The sequence below is a fragment of the Anser brachyrhynchus genome (assembly GCF_964034855.1).
Source record: "Anser brachyrhynchus genome assembly, chromosome: 4".
Lineage (NCBI taxonomy): Eukaryota > Metazoa > Chordata > Aves > Anseriformes > Anatidae > Anser > Anser brachyrhynchus.
This window is the reverse complement of record NC_137698.1, coordinates 57,652,200-57,667,485: the sequence shown is the minus strand read 5'-3', so window position 1 is coordinate 57,667,485 and position 15,286 is coordinate 57,652,200. Positions and strand designations below refer to the sequence as shown.

General features: G+C 40.0%; 1 long non-coding RNA gene across 1 annotated transcript; it reads right to left on the bottom strand.

Moving 5' to 3' along the window:
* Positions 1 to 5,195: 5,195 nt before the first annotated feature.
* LOC308193779 lies at positions 5,196 to 12,083 on the bottom strand. Its single transcript, XR_013949912.1, has 4 exons — positions 11,220 to 12,083; positions 6,847 to 6,922; positions 6,431 to 6,523; positions 5,196 to 6,353 (listed from the first exon to the last, which is right to left on the bottom strand). It is a non-coding gene; the product is annotated as an uncharacterized lncRNA (long non-coding RNA).
* Between the last annotated feature and the right edge of the window lie 3,203 nt (positions 12,084 to 15,286).

The following is a 15,286-nucleotide window of genomic DNA, read 5'->3' as shown; positions in this document are numbered from 1 at the left end:
GACAGACAGTATAGCTTTGGACACAGACTGTTGACAGAAACTGACAGGCAACAGAGTCAAGATATGGTTTACAATGTATAAGGTTTTGAGGTAAACTCTTAGGGTGCTCCCAGCTAGCTATTTCACCTATGATGTCATGCTGCTAAAAGTATGGATGTGGAAAAAAAACTCTTGTAAGTGGGACACTTCAGAAACCAAAGTGTAGCATGAAACTGATCAGCTTACTCGGCTGTGTGATGTCTATTGTCTTCATGAAATGTGTCTTTTTACAAGCATTGTAGACTATTGGATAGTCACTTGGAATGCCCTCCATTCAGTAGCAATGACAAATCATGATCTGGTAGGAGGAAGGAAACTCAAAGGGAAAAAAACAAAACAAAACAAAAAACTTATAAACAGCATGGACAGTTGACATTTTGTATTAAACTGAAATATATCTATTTTTCATAGATGAAATAATATTAACATTAATTTAAAGTTGACATGTTTCTATGATTCTATGATTCATCTAGTGGTGTGATGGGATCTAGATTTATCTAAGCAATAGCTGCTATGTATACTTATGCACATTGTTCTTTTCTGTGTTAAATGACTTCAGATGTTTATTAGGAAGCTAGGGGCTGTGATTTGCCATGCAGAGCTGCAAGAAAGCAGAGAGGGAATATTAAATAGGTTATATATTCAGTACTAGTACTGTGTTCACTATCAAATTTTATTAAAAAAGCAAATAATTCCATAATGCTTTACTTGGGCTAGGTTACTCAGTTTGATTCAATATAAATAAAAGGTAGCAAAATTAAGATTAAATACAACAATACAGAGATGAAGAACATACTCATTGTATTGGGATAGACAGTGAACTATATGTAAAATCAATAAATTATACTATAAAAATGAAGTCGCAAATATATAGTTACCATTTGCCTTAACTTAGACTGGAAAAATAATAACTGCTGTATCAGACGAGCTTGATAAGCATTTCCTGCGGATAAGGGTGAAAGACACATGTGGGACAATTATATCAGAGTTATGGAACTTTATGAGTAAATATAAAATACTAGATTAAGCATGCCCCAAAGCATTCTTAACATCTTCAAATTCATGATGATAAAGCTGTTTTCATCTTCAAAACATCATAGCTTCCCATCAAATGTCTACTGCAAGTGGTTCTTCATTCTAATCACCATGTATTGACACATATTTATTTGGGGAAAACGTAAAATAGATTGTGTCAAATGGTTATACCGCTGTTTTCTAATGTGTCCTGTATGTTCTAACGTGAAGTGTTACTTGGGCATGTTTAATTTTAAATAGAAGCACAGACTAGGTAAGAGTCTATAGCTCAGCTATGTTTTTGAGTGCAAATCTAGTTCATGACTTGTTAAGAAAACATGGACGAAACTTTAGAGTTTTTCTTGAAATTTGTGGTTTGCAAAAATATTTTCAGGACTGAATAAAATGTTATCTCCTGTGTGGGTTGAAAATAAATTTATACTTGCTGTTATCTTCCTTCAGAAATGCTGTATCTGAAGAGGTATGAACTTGGCTCTGTTTTTCATTTTAGCTTTGTTAGGATTCCATTATTCACTGATTTTTTAAAATTACTTTGTGGTATTATATTAAAATTATATATATTACATTTTTCAGTATTATTTTTAAAAGATCTGAGTATTTATAAAAGCAAATTTCAGTATAAATTCAAAATCGCAAATTTCAGTGTATAGTAAAAATTAATGCTTAGAGGACATAGTACAATCAAGATATATAGAGGAATAAGCACATATACATACATATATGTAAAGATTTAATTTATGATTGGTTTTAACAACTTCACTTTAGAAAATCTATATGAAGGTTTGAAAAACATAAGAAAAAGAGAATTCTTCTTAATCTGCAGGTAAAAATCAAGGGCAACAAATCCTTACTTGAAGTTTTGTTTCAGGCAATTATTTTTTCCTCATCAGCCTGTGCTTAAAAGTGCAACTCTTTTTATATATGATTAGCAAGGAATCAAATAAACTTCAAGAACATCTCTTCTGCTGCTCAAATTTCTTTCATTTTTTTTTTCCTTCTGTTTCCCTTTTACTTTTCATTTTTCCTCCTTAAAAAAACAAAAAACAAAAAACAACAAAAAAAAACCTTTTTACAGTTTTTCCTTTTTTAATGAATTCAAAGCTGTGTTTCTTGAAGTGATTTTACATTTCACACATCTGTAACTGGCTGTCCTCCAGCTCTGAATGAAAATAAGTTCAAGATAAACTATTTACATATGAAAAAGTAACTTCAAAGTGAAGGTGAAGGGTTATTGCAAAGAACTTTTAGCTTAGTTTCCCATTGCCTGTTTCAGGAATTTTTGATACTCTTACTGTTTTCTTTCTTCTCTTCAGCATAAAAACTCTTGCAAGAAAAGGCTATCGAAATCTCCTAGATGAAAGTTAATATTAAAAATTCAAACAAACTACAGGAAATGTTTTAAAACATCTTGGTATCATAATAAGAAATTCACATCACTGATATGTTCAATCTGAGAATGATCTTATTTTTAAGCAACTTATTTTTTTCTTCCTCCTCTATATTTTATATTCAGCTCAAGAGCAGTCTTTGGAAGACCTATGTAACTGTTTTCTAAACTCTTTGAATAGTTATGTAGAACTTTTTTAGACTAGACATTTTTCTATTCATGGTAACATTTAATTTCACTATATTTTCATCTTTTTCCTATGTACAGTGCTGTGAATTATGCTTTGATAATAATAATAATTATTAACCAAACAACATTCTATGGGATTATATATATTATGTTGTAAGTTGCAATGCACAACAGCATTGGAATTAAAGGCATTAATGATTATCTTAATGGATTTTTAAAAAAATGCAAAATAATTTCACACAAAAATCTTTAGAAGTCTGTCTATGGGGTTTTATAATGGTCAAAGATTTTTCTTTGTTTTATGATGTGGCAAAAAGTAATTCTGCAGGCAGATGTACTAGATGGTTGAAGTCAGTGGAGTTTGGCATATAGACTTTTTTTTTAGTTATTGAATGTACTTATATCTGTTTCACACTGAAGCCCTCTTCAGTTCCACTTTAATTTAATTTGGTTATTTCTTCAGTGGCACTGATCAAGTGTACCTAAAAGTCTGGCTAAAAACATGAGCTGAAATTGGTAGCTTTGCTCCTGCAATGAAATGGAATATTACACAATATAGATAAAGTCATCTATGCATGACGGAACCTTTTTAGTGGCAATTTTAAGACTATGACATGGATACCCACAGAACCAGCATGAGCCTAATGATCTTCTGCTTTAAGTACAAGACAGTTCACTAACTATATATTTTCCCATGATCATAAACCGAAAAAATTTACTTACAAAAAATGCTTCATACACATGATTGATATATATTGGAAGGAACACTTAGATTACCCTCAGGAACTAATACAGAGTACAACAGAAACAGCTGGAAACTGAATGCATAGTTTATTTTCTACTGTAAACTTAACATTGTGAGACAGGCAATATTTTTAGTACGGTGTTTTGCACCATAAAAGTTGGAAATTTGGAGCTGGATTACAAATTATTGATGCTCTTTTAGCTCTCTATCAAAAGAGGAGTATGATTTACTTAAAATGACTGATATACTGTGTTTGCATTGTCTCTTGAAAATGTTATCTCTAAATAAAATGTAGCATAATTCATTGACCTTGGAGATGTATGTTTTAATAGAAATAAGTTAAGCCAGTTAAGAAAGAAGAAAAACTTAGAACTGGTAGGCAATAGGTCTCGACAGGCAGCTGAATCAAGTAGTCATCAACCTAATGACTGCTGGAAAACTATTGGAGGGTGATCTCCCTATACTTAAAACGCTTCTAACAGTTTGAAGGATACTGGGCTAGATGTACTCTGGTCTGACCCAGCATGGCAGGTATTATGATCTGCTTATTTTGAACACATACCTTCCAAATGGAAATTACAGAAATGGCAAAATCAAATTCAATAATGCATTTTTATTATTTTGCCTAATGCTAGTTTAATTGTACATCATGACCAAATGCAGATTTTCTACAAAATATTTATTCATTGCTTTAAATATTTATCTCTAATTGGCAAATAAAATTGACAGCTTGCATTAATTCTGAGCACATTCTCAACTTGAGTTTATTTAAGATACAGTCTTTCAAAAGAAAATACAATGCTGTTAGTGGCAAACTCATAGAATCATAGATTCATTTAAGTTGGAAAAGACCTTAAAGATCCAACTATCCAAGTCCAGCCATCTACCTAACACTACAAATCCACCTCTAAGCCATGTCCCTAAGTGCCACATCCACATGTCTCTTAAATATATCTAGGAATGGCAACACCACCACCTCTCCGGCAGTCTGTTCCAATGCCTGACCATCCTTTCCATGAAGAAATTTTCCAAATATCCAATCTAAACCTCCCTCAGCGTAACTTGAGTCTGTTGCTTAGCATCATATCACTTGCCACCTTAGAAAAGAGACCAACACAATTGACACGATTCAATGCATACTCCTTTCAGGTAGTACAGACAGCGATGAGGTTTCACCTCAGTCTCCTTTTCTCAAGACTCAACAGCCTCGGTTCCTTCAGCCACTCCTCATATGTCTTATTTTCTAGTCCCTTCACCAGATTTTTTGCTCTTCTCTGAACATGCTTGAGCAACTCAATATCCTCCTAGTAGTGGGGTGCTCACACAGTACTCAGGGTATGGTCTCACTAGGGCTGGGTACAGAGGTACAATCCCTTCACCAGTCCTACTGGCCACACTATTTCTGATGCAGGCCAGGATTCTATTGGCCTTCTTGGTCACCTTGGCCACACTTTTCAAGCAAGTCTTTCTGCCAGACAACTTTCTAACATTCTTCCCCAAGCCTATTCTATGACTTTGGGTTGCTAAGACCCAAGTGTGGGACCTGGCACTTAGCTTTGTTGAATGTCTTTAAAATTGGACATGGCCCATTGATCTAGCCTATACAGATCCTTCTGGAGAGCCTTCCTACACTCAAGAAGATCAACACTCCCACACAACTTGGTGGCATCTGCAAACTTACTGAGGGTGCACTTAATATCATAGATAAAAATATCAAACAAAACTTATTTTGATATTAAACAGGACCCCAATACTGAGCCCTGGGGAACACCACTTGTGACCATGTACCAAACAGATTTAGTTCCATTTGCAACAACCCTTTGGGCTGGGACATCCAGCCAGTTTTTTACCCAGTGAAGAATACATCTGTCAGGTCACTACACTTTAGGTCACTAGTGGATTTCTGAAAATGAAAAGGTCTTTTTACTAGAAATGAATGGCCTAGGACTATAACAGGGCACTAATTTTATATTGAAATTGAACAATTCAAAGAATTTTTTATATCCCTTACTTATGTCAATAATTATTCATATAAGCTAGTTTACAGATTTGAAGGTAAAGCTAAAATCTATCATAAACAGCATTATTCCTGTTCTGAGATAAACTGCTGAGCTAAGCACTACTTAAATGTACTTAACTCAGATATATTGAGAAAATGTTTGTTTTTCTTGAAATATGTATATTTGAGAATTACTAACATGCATTATATGGTTTAGTTCACACCTACTATAATGAGAAAACAGAAATCACACCAGTATTCATGAATGACATCTATGCCATTATAATTGAGATTTGAATGGGGACCCACGTAAGCTTTGTTACACATAGCATCGTTTCCAACCACTCCTTCCTAGGTGCCTGTATGTCTTGCCGGATGAAGTCATCTGGACTAAGCACCTGGTGTAAGGCAGAAATTCTCCCTCTCTCCCTCTCTCCCTCTCTTCTCCCTCTCTCTCTCTCTATCTCTCTCTTGCGTTTTAAACTGCTTAGTAATTTCACATAGGTAGCTTATGTGTTCTGTTTATTGTCATAACGTTCATCAAGACACATTCACTGAGAATATGGAGAGTCCTTGGTGTATTTATGCAGTTCTATGCCTCATAACTTTCTGTAAAATTGTATTAGTTATGCTGAGTTGCTGTCTAGTGCAAAAGGAAAGAAGCAAGTCATATCTAGGTTCTCTATTTTTTCTAATCTGTGCTTTTGAGGATTCAATTCTATTCCCTACAAAGAAGATTTCTGAAGTGCACTGAGGATAACTTAGAGATTGAGGAACTGCTTAGGGAAACTGCTTTATTGGACCTCTGGCAGCCCTGAGTGCAGTGATTGCAAGATGTGAGGTTGACAGTCATGAGAGAAGCTAGCAGGGCAAATAGCAGTGTCCAATCCTGGGCTTCCAGAGACAAGAAAGTGGCCAGTTCAGGAACCTTCTTGGAAGAATATCAGGGGAGCATCATCCTGGAGAGAAGGATGGAGGAGGAAGGGTGAGGTGAAGGACAGGCAACCTGGAAAGCTGGTTGATTTTCAAGGGTTACCTCCTTCAAACTGAAGAATGGTCCATCTGGATGCTTAGGAAGTCATGCAAAAGTTGCAAGAGACGTGCGTGGATGAAAGAGTTCCTAACAAAACTCAAACAAAAAAGGAAGCATACAAAAGGTGGAAGTAAGCAAAAGAGTTTTGGCATTTTGTATATATCACAATTCTTACTGTGGTTAGGGAACTTGCCAGCATGATTCTCCAGTTTTCATATCAGCACTGTCTCACCTCCATTTAACTCAGTGCAGGGGCAGAGCAAGATGGCTCATCAAAAAATCATATAAATATGTCTAGAAGATAAGCTTTAGTATGACAGACACTTTGAACTTCTGTTCAAAGTCTTTTCATATAATCTACTCATGTGAGCATTCATTATATCAGATAGCTTTTGTTATGCACAATCAAATATACTTACCCTTTGGATTGTAATTTATTATGTTATTTATATTGGCTTTGCCCTAAAAACAAACTGTTCTGAAGTTGTAGCAAACCTGTAAGGAAAATAATCATCCATTACATAAATCGTATTACAACAAACTTCCATTTAAACTTAATTTTCCTAAATTTATTTTCCCTTATCATTACATCAATTCATTCTCTTAATTAAATTTCATACTTATTCTCAACTGCTAACACATAATTATCAATTTCATGTGTGATAATGTATTTAATTTTATTGCCACGATGGAAATAACTGATGCTACTCATGCAATTCAGTTACACAAAATTAACATATGACAAGCAGATCCTAAAAATGGAGCTAAGTTTTGCTGATAGAACAAAAAACTAATTTTTTTTTCTTAGTTTTAGATAAATGACAATCAGTATGAAAGAAGTTTATAGAGGTTAAAAGATATACACAAGAATAATTACTTCTTATTTCTGGGTATGGGGTGTTCCTGAGATAAAATTCTGCACATCATAAATTTACTGTATCAGATACCTATACTTTCCTGAGGCAAAAAATAGTTGGAAATTTTTTTGAGCGAATATCCTAAGAGCTGTTCATGAACACAGAATGTTTTTAAGACCGACATGAACATCTAGTTATGTACTTCTTGCAGTTGTTGCCAGTGGCATTCGAATGAACAGCTTGCCTTATCAGAGACCCATTCTTTATTATAACCATAAATGGTGCCTTACAAGGCATCATTCTTCTCAGCAATAAGCATTAGGATAATATATTCCATTTGTTCAGAATCTGCAGGGATAAGGAATTCTTTTCCTCTTTTATATTTCAATCTATGGTTGTTGACTATGCATACAGGACTGTAACAGCATTTAATGAAAGCTTCCTTGGAAAAAAAGAAAGAGTCCCATAAATTCTAAAGCAGAGGTATGCCAGAAGCAGAACACCTGCCACAGACTTCTTCCTACAGATAACAGTAAAAGACTCACTGCTTGTAGGTAATAACCCACTGGCAGTGACTTCAAAAATTGCTTTTGAATTTGATAGCTTTGTGCAACATGACCTGATACAGACAGCTACCCACGTTATAAATAAGAATTTTGGCATATCAGTGCATGATGGACTGTAGATTTAAAGATCCGATAATATTATAGTAATGTACCAAATCACTTGCAAAGAGGAAATGTTTAATAAAAACTAAACACGTTGCAGTACTTCTTGACTTCCCATTTGAATTCCCAGGTGATCAGAGAATATATCCTGATTTATTCAATCATTCAAGATTCTGACAATGTTTTTCTTATGATGTTACTCTGAATCTTTCCACTTCACAGCAATATTTTGCACTGCATATCTACAGTGTGTCTAATGTGTGAAAGACAACCACTGAAACATAAAAGATGTATATCCACTGCCTCAACATACTTAATGAAACTTTTCCATTTTTCTTCTCCAAGTGTATAGAGCTCCTTCAAATCTGACCACACAACTTATCTCCAAAATATAACTCTATCCACACACACAGAAACACACATTATTAAAAATGTGAGAAAGAAATAGGCTCAGCACAGATCCTGGACAGGCATCACAGAATCACAGAATTGTCTAGGTTGGAAGAGACCTCCAAGATCATCCAGTCCAACCTCTGACCTAACACTAACAAGTCCTCCACTAAACCATATCACTAAGTTCAACATCTAAACGTCTCTTAAAGACCTCCAGGGATGGTGACTCAACCACTTCCCTGGGCAGCCCATTCCAATGCCTAACAACCCTTTCAGTAAAGAAGTTCTTCCTAATATCCAACCTAAATCTCCCCTGGCGCACCTTCAGCCCATTCCCCCTCGTCCTGTCACCAGGCACGTGGGAGAACAGACCAATCCCCACCTCTCTACAGCCTCCTTTAAGATACCTGTGGAGTGCGATAAGGTCACCCCTGAGCCTCCTCTTCTCCAGGCTGAACAATCCCAGCTCCCTCATCAGCTCCTCACAAGACTTGTTCTCCAGACCCCTCACCAGTTTCGTTGCCCTTCTCTGGACTCTCTCGAGCACCTCCATGCCCTTCTTGTGGAGAGGGGCCCAAACCTGAACACAGTACTCAAGGTGCGGCCTCACCAGAGCCGAGTACAGGGGGACAATCACTTCCCTAGCCCTGCTGGCCACACTGTTTCTTATACAAGCCAGGATGCTGTTGGCCTTCTTGGCCACCTGAGCACACTGCTGCCTCATATTCAACCGACTATCAACCAATACTCCCAGGTCTTTCTTTGCCAGGCAGCTTTCTAAGCACTCATCTCCCATCCTGTAGGGCTGCTTGGGGTTGTTGTGCTCCACGTGCAGGACCCGGCACTTGGCCTTGTTGAACTTCATACAGTTGGCCTCAGCCCATCGGTCCAGCCTATCCAGATCATGCTGCAGTACCTTCCTACCCTTGAGCAGATTGACACATGCACCTAACTTGGTGTCATCTGCAGACTTACTGAGGGTGCACTCAATCCCCTCATCCAGATCATTGAGAAAGATATTAAAGAGGACTGGCCCCAGCACTGAGCCCTGGGGGACGCCAGTAGTGACCGGCCTCCAACTGGATTTAACTCCATTCACCACAACTCTTTGGGCCCAGCTACCCAGCCAATTTTTAACCCAACGAAGTGTACACCAGTCCAAGCCACGAGCAGCCAGTTTCTTCAGGAGAATGCTGTGGGAAACAGTATCAAAAACCTTACTGAAGTCAAGGCAGACCACATCCACAGCCTTTCCCTCATCCACTAAGCGTGTCACTTTGTCATAGAAGGAGATCAGGTTCGTCAAGCAGGATCTGCCTTTCATAAACCCATGCTGACTTTGCCTGATCGCCTGGTTGCCCTGCAAGTGCCGCATGATGACACTCAAGACAATCTGCTCCATGAGCTTCCCTGGCACTGAGGTCAAACTAACAGGCCTATAGTACCCCAGGTCTACCTCCCGGCCCTTCTTGTAGATGGGCGTCACATTTGCTAGCCACCAGTCGACTGGGACCTCCCCTGACAGCTAGGACTGCCGTTAAATGATGGAAAGCGGCTTGGCCAGCTCGTCCTCAAGTTCTCTCAGTACCCTCGGGTGGATGCCATCCTGCCCCATCGACTTGCGTACATGCAAGTGCTGTAGCAGGTCACCAACCATTTCCTCGTGGATAGTGAGGGCCACATCCTGCTCCCCATCCCCTTCCACCAGCTCAGGGTACTGGGTATCCAGAGAACAACTGGTTTTGCCGCTGAAGACTGAGGCAAAGAAGGCATTAAGCACCTCAGCCTTCTCCTCATCTCTTGTCACTAAGTTTCCCCCCACATCCAGTAAAGGATGGAGATTCTCCTAAGTCCTCTTTTTTGTGTTGATGTATTTGTATAAACATTTTTGTTATCTTTAACGGCAGTAGCCAGATTGAGCTCCAGATGAGCTTTGGCCTTTCTATTTTTGTCCCTGCACAGCCTCACAACATCCTTATATATATATATATATGTTATATATATATATATAACATCCTCCTGAGCGGCCCGCCCTCTTTTCCAAAGATTATAAACCCTCTTTTTTCTCCTAAGCTCAAGCCACAACTCTCTGTTCAGCCAGGCCGGTCTTCTTCCACACCGCCTCGTCTTTGGGCATGTGGGGACAGACCGCTCCTGAGCCATTAAGATTTCCTTCTTGAGGAGTGCCCGGCCTTCCTGGACTCCTCTGCCCTTCAGAACCACCTCCCAAGGGACTCTGCCAACCAGTGTCCTGAACAGCTCAAAGTCAGCCCTCCAGAAGTCCAAGACAGCAGTTTTACTGATCCCCTTCCTGACTTCGCCAAGAATAGACAACTCTACCGTTTCATGGTCACTCTGCCCAAGACAGCTCCCGACCACCACATCTCCCACCAGTCCTTCTCTGTTTGTGAACAGAAGGTCTAGTGGGGCACCTCCCCTGGTAGGCTCACTGACCAGCTGTGTCAGGAAGCTATCTTCCACGCTCTCCAGAAACCTCCTAGACTGCTTCCTCTGGGCTGTGTTGTGCTTCCAGGATATGTCTGGGAAGTTGAAGTCCCCCACGAGTTCAAGAGCGGACGATTTCGCAACTTTTACCAGATGCCTGTAGAATTCCTTATCCGTCTGCTCATCCTGGTTTGGCGGTCTGTAAGAGACCCCCACCAGGATGCTTGCCTTGTTGGCCTTCCTGATGATCATAACCCATAGGGACTCAGACTTATCATTCCCAGCCTCAAGTTCCACAGAACTTGTCAGGGAAGATAAAGTTTTTTGTTTGTTTGTTTGTTTGTTTTAATGCTAATTAGTTAATTAAATGTTAATTAAATGCCATTTTTTTATGCTACTGCCACACCTCGCCCCACTACCGCGCCTCACCCTGCTTGCCCGTCCTAGTCGCCATGCTCCTGGTCACTCGCGCTCCCTAGGGGCTGCTTTTGAACGTCAGTGGAGGGAGTGCTGCTGGCTCCGCCTACACCTCGTCAGCCTCCCTCGCGAGGGCTGCCAGGTCCGGGCAGCTCCCTCGGCTGCTTCGAGTGGCCTTGATCCACTGCTCCGCTGCAGAACGCGTCTGCCCCGAAACCGGTCACCTCAGCGAGTGACTGCGAAATAGCAGCGACGCCCGATTTAAATCACCCGCCGTTAACGCTGCTGGCTCCGCCTACACCTCGTCAGCCTCCCTCGCGAGATCTGCCGGGTCCTGGCGGTCCCTCGGCTGCTTCGAGTGGCCTCGATGCCGCAGAAAAGACCTGCCCACCTTGATCCCCTGCTCCGCTACAGAATGCGTCACACAAAGCTTAAACAACCAACAAATTAGAACTAACACATCAAATAAAACTGGAATTAAAGATTTTGTACACAGATTAATTATGCAGACAAATGTATCATGACATATACCATATCTTTTTGTAAATAATGATATCCAATAATTTTTCCTTTAAATTTACGCTAATTGAGCTGTATCCAGTATTCTTTCTGGTCACTTGACACCTGATAGAAAAATAAATAAAGTTATTTAGGGAGTTCTGTTCTCCATGACTATTTGCTGACTTTGCCTTTGAGGTTCTGTCATACAGGAAATCAACTTCTGTAACTTTAATCCAGATACACTTTTGATGTTCCCTCTCTGCCTCTGAAATCTATCAACTTTCCAGCAATGAGAAATATTTATGAAACCAATAAAACAGGTTCACATATTTGACAGTCATGCGTATTAATGTTTTTTACTAACATCCATATGCATTCGGCATCCCCCCTTTTGTAGAAGGATAAGTTCAGATTCTTACAATGCATATCTCTCAGCAAGGGGATAAAAAGAGAAATAAAAAAATGTCATTAGTATAATGAGGGCATAAAACCAACAATTAAGAGAGAACAAGCAATGATAGAGTGTTCTTCAGTGTAAGTTCATGACGATAAGGGACCAGAACTGCAGATAATGAAAACATATGTATTATCAGTACAGCAATTTATGTCAGCTGTAAATTTTGCTCATTTGTTTACTTTCTCCAAGAAATAGTGACTGACTGTATTGGGTTTATGTGGCAAGGGTTTGGTATCGGGGGGGGGGCTGCAGGGATGGCCTCTGTGAGAAGAGTTCAAAAGCTGTCTCATGTCAGATAAGAGCCAGTTCCAAAGGACTCCAAAAGAGACCTGTCACTGGCCAGAGCTGAGACAATGAGCAGTGCTGGTTGCACCTCTCTGAGAGCAGATTTAAGAAAGGGAAAAAGGTGAGAAGGGAAAGAAGTGAGAAACAGCCCTGCACACACGAAGGTCAGTGAAGAAAGAGGGGGAGGAGGTGCTCCAGATGCCAGAGCAGAAGTTCTCTGCATCCCATAGAGAGCCACCCCAGCAGCAGGACCCAAGTCCATTAGTGACATGCAACAAATTATATTAATCTCCCTATGGTGTTTTTACTGTGATGACAAATGCTGAGTGATCTCTCTGTTCTTCTCTCAACCCTTGAACCCTTTTCATTGTATTTTCTCCTCCTCTGTCTTTTGAGAAGGGGGAGTGAGAGAGCTGTTGTGGCTCAAGCAGTTGTAGTTGTTCAGGTGCCCAGAAAGGTAAAAACACCACACTAACAGAAAGCCTTCCAGTCATGATTGTAGTCTGTTAATATATTATGGTGTACATTGGATATTAACAAAGATTTAAGTCACCGAGACAATAGGATCAAATTTTACTTTCAATATGAATTATACTTGCTAACAATTAACAAGGTATTTACCAGGTAACCGACTAATTAACAGATCATTGAGTAAAATTTCGCCCTTGTGGTTTATCACCTGAGTTAATACACAAGATCATTATGCCTCCCCAGTATAATACCTTCAGATTGCAAGTGACAGAACTGACAGTTCATAGTTGTGACATCACTTAGGTAAGTGACAAGTGGAGATGTTTAAGGGAGCTGAATTAAATAAAGACACTGAAGTAAAACCATTTTAGTATATCTGCAGATGATTTAAAGATCTGCAACAAAACTGCTGCACTTCATCTAGGAAACAGTCACAGGTAAATTAATGCAAAAACTGTTTTTAGAGAGAAGAACCACTGGAGATGCATTAGTTAGGAATAACTGAAAAGAAAGAAAGCAACAAATAAGGAGAGGGTAAAAATAAATAAATAAATAAATAAATAAAAGAAGTTGAAAGTAGTGTAACTAAAGAAATTTGGACGGAAAGATGAAATTCAATGTTCATAAGAAGACAGTTGCAATACAGCAGGATCAGAAGGGGAAAAATATAATGATATTTATAGCTGAGAGAAAAAAAATGCAACTGAATGATGTTAAACATTGGAGCTAGGTGAACCAAATTTATTGGTCATGTAACATATATCTGAATGAGAGTCTTGAGTATTCTATGCAGCTAACGGGGAATATACAATAGACATTACTGGACTGCAGGCTCTTTAGTTTTTCTTTCATGGTTTATATCAATAAACAGACCCAACTTAACATCAATTCATAATTTATTGGCTCACCATATGTTTCATATGATTTTGTGTTAATGGATTATCCGATCAGGAAGTTCTAATTAGCATTAAAACAAACAAACAAACAAAAAACTTTATCTTCCCTGACAAGTTCTGTGGAACTTGAGGCTGGGAATGATAAGTCTGAGTCCCTATGGGTTATGATCATCAGGAAGGCCAACAAGGCAAGCATCCTGGTGGGGGTCTCTTACAGACCGCCAAACCAGGATGAGCAGACGGATAAGGAATTCTACAGGCATCTGGTAAAAGTTGCGAAATCGTCCGCTCTTGAACTCGTGGGGGACTTCAACTTCCCAGACATATCCTGGAAGCACAACACAGCCCAGAGGAAGCAGTCTAGGAGGTTTCTGGAGAGCGTGGAAGATAGCTTCCTGACACAGCTGGTCAGTGAGCCTACCAGGGGAGGTGCCCCACTAGACCTTCTGTTCACAAACAGAGAAGGACTGGTGGGAGATGTGGTGGTCGGGAGCTGTCTTGGGCAGAGTGACCATGAAACGGTAGAGTTGTCTATTCTTGGCGAAGTCAGGAAGGGGATCAGTAAAACTGCTGTCTTGGACTTCTGGAGGGCTGACTTTGAGCTGTTCAGGACACTGGTTGGCAGAGTCCCTTGGGAGGTGGTTCTGAAGGGCAGAGGAGTCCAGGAAGGCCGGGCACTCCTCAAGAAGGAAATCTTAATGGCTCAGGAGCGGTCTGTCCCCACATGCCCAAAGACGAGGCGGTGTGGAAGAAGACCGGCCTGGCTGAACAGAGAGTTGTGGCTTGAGCTTAGGAGAAAAAAGAGGGTTTATAATCTTTGGAAAAGAGGGCGGGCCGCTCAGGAGGATGTTATATATATATATATAACATATATATATATATATAAGGATGTTGTGAGGCTGTGCAGGGACAAAAATAGAAAGGCCAAAGCTCATCTGGAGCTCAATCTGGCTACTGCCGTTAAAGATAACAAAAATGTTTATACAAATACATCAACACAAAAAAGAGGACTTAGGAGAATCTCCATCCTTTACTGGATGTGGGGGGAAACTTAGTGACAAGAGATGAGGAGAAGGCTGAGGTGCTTAATGCCTTCTTTGCCTCAGTCTTCAGCGGCAAAACCAGTTGTTCTCTGGATACCCAGTACCCTGAGCTGGTGGAAGGGGATGGGGAGCAGGATGTGGCCCTCACTATCCACGAGGAAATGGTTGGTGACCTGCTACAGCACTTGCATGTACGCAAGTCGATGGGGCAGGATGGCATCCACCCGAGGGTACTGAGAGAACTTGAGGACGAGCTGGCCAAGCCGCTTTCCATCATTTAACGGCAGTCCTAGCTGTCAGGGGAGGTCCCAGTCGACTGGTGGCTAGCAAATGTGACGCCCATCTACAAGAAGGGCCGGGAGGTAGACCTGGGGTACTATAGGCCTGTTAGTTTGACCTCAGTGCCAGGGAAGCTCATGGAGCAGA